This window comes from Bubalus kerabau, chromosome 1, assembly GCF_029407905.1.
Source record: "Bubalus kerabau isolate K-KA32 ecotype Philippines breed swamp buffalo chromosome 1, PCC_UOA_SB_1v2, whole genome shotgun sequence".
NCBI classification, from domain to species: domain Eukaryota; kingdom Metazoa; phylum Chordata; class Mammalia; order Artiodactyla; family Bovidae; genus Bubalus; species Bubalus kerabau.
In genome coordinates this window covers 228,621,299-228,628,402 of record NC_073624.1, presented here as the reverse complement: position 1 = coordinate 228,628,402, position 7,104 = coordinate 228,621,299, and positions in this window count along the sequence as shown.

Below are 7,104 nucleotides of genomic sequence, written 5' to 3'. Positions count from 1 at the left end.
ATGGACTATAGCCTGCCAGACTCCTCTGTCCATGGAATTCTCCAGGCAAGAATGATGGAGTGGGTAGCCATTCCCTTCTCTAGGGGATCTTCCCCATCCAGGGATGGAACCTGGGTTTCCTGCATGACAGGCAGATTCTTTCCCATCTGAGCCACCAGGGAAGCCCCAAACCTTTGCAAAAAGGACTTCTTTGCCTCTCCCAACAGGGATAGGAGCTTGTAGATCAAAGGCATGCCCTGGAAACACTTGTAATCTCCTGAATTCCCATCCCAAGAGGACTTTATCCTGCTAACAGGAACTATGTAGATGTCTTCTTCAACACCACTCTCCAAGGCAGCTTGTGTTTTTGGGATACAAACCCTTCACCTTAAAATGTCACCTAGGTGTGACTGTTTGCCAGGGTTTGAGTGAAGTTTGGACATACAGGCTTTGGTGTGCAAGTGTGTGTGCACAGGTCTCTTCATGAGACATGACAGGATTGGGAGTGGAGAGAAGAGAACTACTGCAGGTCAGGAGAGGGACCAATGACCAATTTGTCCCATGCCACCATATTCCAGGAAAGAATTCTAAGGAGTCTGAGAATTTTACATTTCAACCTGGGTTTTCATATTGCAGTAATGCTATTATTTGCCAAGGTAGGAGGATATAATTTTATTTAAATGTGTCTTAGCTATAAGTTTTAAATAGCTGGGCTAAGTAAATTATGGCTTCCCTAGTGGCTCAGATGATAAAGAATCCGTCAACAATACAGGAGACCTGGGTTTGATCTCTGGGTCGGGAAGATCACTGAAGGAAATGGCAATCCACTCCAGTATTCTTGCCTGGAGAATCCCATGGTCACAGGAGCCTGGGGGGTTACAGTCCATGGGGTCACATTATATACATAACAGTATATGGGCTTCCATTTTAATTTTTGCCTTCAGCTCCCATATGTAATGCATGGGCCTAGATATTACTCCCATTTAAAAAATGTGTTAACAACTCTGAGAAGACAAGTGACTGGCTTATGATCATGAAGTGAGACTAGATTTGAGACCAGCACTCTTTGATATGAATGCCTGTGCCATTTCCACCATGTTTCCTCTCACATATATTCTGACAGTCCTCACTTTAACTGTATGAAGTGGGGTTACTTCTGTCTCCATTTTTGTCAGCTGATGTGGACTCTGACTCAGCAAAAATGACTGATCCAGGGTCCCATGATACAACCAGTCCTTAACCCATCTTTTGACTCAAATTGGTAAGTATCATTGGTAAGTATTAAATGATGAGAATATTTTCCAAGAATGTCTAACTTGGAAAAGAGAAGACTGAGCATGATCCATGAAAGTCATTTAAAACCTATGATAGTCTGTCTCTGAAAAGAAACAAACTTGGTCTGTGTGGGCACTACGAGACAGAACTAAAACCCATGGATAGAAACTAAAGGAAAATATAGGGGTTCAACATAAGGAAGAACTTTGCAACCATTAGAATCTTTCAGTTGTGTCCATGTTAAGTTGATGAACTCTCCATTGCTAGAGGTGTCTAAGCAGAAGCTGTCAGGGATGTTGTAAGTAGGATTTCTGTATTCGTTATCTGGATGCTTCTGATGTTCTCTGAAGTCCTTTCTAGAGATTCCAAATTCCAATACTCTGATTCCATAGTCAAATGGTCTTCAGTTGAAAACCACCTCCAGGATAGGTGGAAAAATCCAAGAAGCCTGAGGGCTTGTACCTGGTATCTTCCGTTCACCTCTCCCTTCCTCACCCTGCTCTGTGCCCTAGGATGCGAACTGCTGTGAACTTCATCACAGGGCTCTTTGCCCTGTAGCTACTGGTGAATTCATCTAATGAGCAGTGCAAGCAGGAGACGGAGGAAGGAGATGCCCTCCCTGTAGGGTCTCCACAGACTACTTTTCATTCAGTGTCTCAGGCCATTTTCTCCACAGAACATGGCCTTCTTCTTTCTAGGTTTCTTCCTGTTTCCCCTGCAGGCCTAGGAATGGTAGTGGTGTACTTCTGCTGTCCCTGGCTACAAGCCACTGGAGCACTCCCAGTGATTTCTGTACACTATTCCCATAATTTAGTAAACTGTCCCCTAATCAAAGTGAGCAATTTGAATGTGTTCTTTCCTGCTTGACCCCATATGATTCAGTAAGCCTGAGGTGACTGCTTTTTGCTAAGGGGAAATCTTGGCTGTTGTCAATATAGAACAACCACAGAACCTGTGTGTCAATATATAGGACCCTCCTAAAAAGGAGGGCCAAAACCCTCCAGGGTATTGAAGAAGGAGGAAACAGACCACCAGAAAGCTGGCAGTTGCTATAGGTAAATGTATATATTTGACACTTCAGAAATGTTTCCCCCTTATATACCAGATGCAGCTATGGTAAATATTGCCCATTCTCAAGTTTATGCACAGACTTAGCTGGTTAAGAATGTGGGTTCTGGAGTCTGACTCCCTTAAGTAAAACCATGACTGGATCACTTGCTGGTGTTTTAACTACGGGTAAATCTCTTCTCTGAAACTCATTTTCCTCATCTAAAAATAGGGATAATATCTCCTGGAATTGCTGTACAAATTAAATAATTTAATGTGTGAGAAGTGTTTATATGCATAGTACCTAAAACATGTTAAGAATTAAATAATATTAGCTATTTTTTATTAGTCCTACTGTAGTTCTGGATACCTTACCTTATCACAGACTCTAGTATCAGTTTCTTGACTGTGGGGAAATCAAATAAAAACATCAAACTCTCAGTCATTTTTAGCAACTAATGCTTATTCCTTTAACCCAATCCAACATTTAAGAACCCATTATGGGTAGAGGTAGAAATCATTTTATCAAGATATCGAATGCATAGCTGAGTTCAATGTGGCAAATAACATAGAAATATATGTAATATGTAAACAGTAGCATCAAAAATGGAGACAATAGATATCGCTGGAGGAGAGTCACCCAAGAAATCATCAAAGAAGAGACTCTAGATGAAAGCTGACTAGGAAGTCTTTAGTCAGATTTATAGGATAAGGCCCAGGTCCTTCAAAAGCATTCTCACAGTGGTCTAGCCTAGTAATCATTTCATATTCTGATCACCTTTGGTACCTAGTGTCTGTTCTTTTGTATTTATCCTGTGGATTCTTGCAGTATCTATTTGTTTTAGCAAGTACCCTCTATATACTTGTCTCCCAAGTCCAGATGCAAGCTCCATAAAGTTAGGAACCGTTTCTCATTTCTTTAAATGCTCAGAGTATCCGTTAGAAATTTTTTTTTTCTCTTTTTCATGGAGGTAATTTTTTTTGAAGTTGATAATCTTTTATTTAATTGGCAATTAATATAACCAATAGTATGGAATGATAAAAATCTTATGTAATTCCGTTGGAAATTTTTAAGTGGTAACTAGCACAATGAAAATGCTGATGCTGCCTAAACCCAGTTACTGTTTAATCAAAAGTTATTTATTGAGTGGCTCTTACATTTAAAGTACTGCATTAAGTATATCATATCTCCCCAACTTCAAATAATAATAATAATAATAAGTTCCACCTGTAAGAGCAGGGACAAAGTCAATAACAAAGTCAATTCCATTTATGATTATTTTCCCAGTTTTTGTTGTTTAATCACTAAGTCGTGTCTGACTCTTTGCAACCCTGTGAACTGCAGCATGCCAGGCTCCTCTGTCCTCCACTATCTCCTGGAGTTTGCTCAAATTCATGTCAGTTGAGCCGGTGAAGCCATCCAACCATCTTATCCTCTGTTGCCCCAGAGCCTAGCACAATACCATGCATTTAGGAATTCAGTGGTTGATTGGTTGATTAATGATAGATGAAAGAGTTTCAAAGATGAACAAGGCATCCTCCTGTGGTTACTAAGCTAGCCAGAAACAGTTGGACCAATGCATTGCTCACAGAGGACACTGATGGCCGTGGTCATAATTACGAGAAGTAAAAGTTAGCCTTTCATTTGGTGATGACTATTTCACTTCAACATTAACAATCCAGATTGTCCAGAAAAAAATCTCCAAAGACCAAATAAGGGTATAAGATCAAATAAGGGTATAAGATACTTCAGATAGGATCTTAGGGATCAAATACAGTAGTGGAAGGACAGAAGCTGACCCACTAGAATATGCATAACTTTATATGGATTCATTTCCTAGATGCTTCATCCCAGTCTACTAGGGATGAAGGGAACACTGAGAGAGAATCCTAATCCAGGGCAGTTCTCCATGTTATATTTGAGGGGATACCTACAGGTCCTGGTAAAAGTACACTTTACAGGTATCAGAAGTCAAGGCTGTAGTCTTCCCATGAATTCTTTCATGTTTTCAGGTTTTAGTGAAGAAACCACATGAATCAAGCAAAACCTAGGGTTTATTTACTTGGCGTGGGTTAGAAAAAAGCATGTGTCTTAAGTTCTTTGAGCTGTTAATTTCCATTGTTGGCAAGGAAAAAAATTCTAGTCAAAGAGACTCTGTAATGATCTATTAGCTATTAATTGTGACTTAAGTAAACCCTTAAGATTTAAATTCTATACCAGACGTTTTGGAAAGAATTTACTGTAGGTCTATTTTACTTAAAAGCAATTAAATTTATTGTGGTGCCCAAGGCATGGCATCCTTTTCCTGGCAAATAAATGACCTCTGTGCTTAGAATGCACTATAAACTATTTTAGAACTTTCCCAACTGTAAAAATTCAAATTTATTATTACTTACTTCATGGAGAGGTTATAAAGACAAATGATTCATATTAAACGTCTAAGTATTTTCTTAGCATCAGACTTCACCATTATGATTGAAGAAACTTATTCCTGTTTGTCAACAATTTTAAAGGGAAGGCTGCAGTCCAAGGATACCTTAGTGACTGATGTAATGCAGTGAAGAAAATCACCATTTCAAGTTATTATTAATTTTTGTTTTCAAAAGTGTCAAATAGCTTGTAAATGTTATTTCATTCTGGATTTATTACTTTAAAAAAGTGGCAGAGGATGAGGAAACCTAAATAAACATCCAGAAACATTTTATGCTTCTCTCCTTCATAAATAATACATTTTGGAAATAATTAAAATGAAACATATGTATATCTTAAGGTCAATTGTAATTCTGTTCTATGTTTCTTTCAGCAGTACTAATAGGTTCTGTAAGATGATCACTTTGAAATTATTAGACTGTTTTAGTCCATATAATTTATTCTTCAAATCTCCTTTGAGGTTTATAGAACAACAGAACTGTTTTAGGTTTAGCAAAACATTTGCGCCATTTGCCGGTTTTAAATGTATAGAACAAAAAGCACAACCTCTTTTTAGCTGTTAGCATTGTCCTAGAATGTGTTGTGCAAACTAACAGGGAGTGAGTTTCCTGCCAACAGAAGTATTCAGCATGGCTGGGTGGGTCAGCTGGTGGGCCTCCTGGTGAGAGTCAGCTGGTGGGCTTCCTGGTGAGAGAATTTAAGCAGTGGCTGTGTGGATGGGATATTTTATGATTCTCTGACACAGCTTACACTGTGAGAAAAAGAACATAATAGATCTGAAAATCCTATACATCAGCAGAATACTGTTCTTTAGAGCAAATGTGTAACACTTTAAATCCCCTGAAACACCTTTCAGTTATAAAGAAAAGCTGTTTATATATTTAAATTTGGAATTAAAATGTTAATTTTTGGAACAGATTTTGCCTACAGGTTCATCACTTTGAAATATAATTACTCCTGGTGGCTGTTTCTTATAAGAAAGATATTTTTATATTTTAAATAATATATTAGTGTTATTAATATTATAATATATTAATATTAACTTTTGTGAGCTATTCCTGATTTCATGCCTTTGGCTTTTTCAATTAAGTCTGATAGACTCTAAATACAAAAACCTGGTCCGTGTCTGCTTTCTGTGAAATATAAGAAGGAAATGGATCTCTGAATTATGGAATTGCACATAGCTCTGTTCTTTGCCTGTAAACGGGAGACAATCACACAAACTCTGCATTTGCAGTGATGAAAGATGAAAGCAATCATCCATGTTTAGTTTATAATATACTGTATTATGGGCTTTCCCTGATAGCTCAGTTGGTAAAGAATCCATCTGCAATGCAGGAGACCCTGGTTCAATTCCTGGGTTGGGAAAATCCGCTCGAGAAGGGATAGGCTACCCATTCCAGTATTCTTGGGCTTCCCTTGTGGCTCAGCTGGTAAAGAATCTGCCTGCAATGTGGGAGTCCTGGGTTTGATCCCTGGGGTTGGGAAGATCCCCTGGAGAAGGGAACAGCTATCCACTCCAGTATTCTGGCCTGGAGAATTCCATGGACTGTATAGTCCATGGGGTTGCAAAGAGTTGGACACGACTGACCAACTTTCACTTTCCCTTTTCATAATGTATTACAAATAGTTTGGGGATAATTTTAGGGATTATGTTTAGCTGTGACTTCAGTTATATATCCAGATGACATAAAATATTCATCAGTATCTCCTACTATCCCAGGGTTTCCATTCTGAATTTCTAATTAATTTTTGAACACCTCTACCTGAATATTCTGCAGTACCTTCAACCTATCACGTATCCAAAATTAAACTCATCTTCTTCCTGTTGATCTGCTTCTAGCATTTATTTATTCTGCTGCCACATGTTGTGTCTCTATAGTTTTTTAGGTCTTAGGATGGATGCTGGAGTTAAGTAAGACATTATGCTGGCCAAGGAGAGCTACAGACTCTACTAGAGACAAGAATTACAGTATTTCTTGAAAAATATAACATTAAGTTCAAAGAGTTGAGGTATGCTGAGAACAACCAATTTTGCACCTGGTTTTATAGAAGACTGTGGCTGAGAAGTAATCATCAATATGTCCGTCAGAAAGGGAGACCCAGACAGAGAAAGTTAAATAAAATTTCTAAGACCATACAGCTAGTAATTGATGAATATATTACTTGAACCAAAGTTTGTGACTTCAAAGAACTTCTATCCTAATGTATTATTCTCTTTTACTTATAAGGCTTAACCTCAAAGAGAGTTAAGGAAAACACTTTTTATTACCACATACATGTATACTCTAAAACATATTAATAATTTTCACTCTGAATGAAATTTCACTCAAAATGAAAATTTAAATCACATTCTTCATCCTCTGATGAGT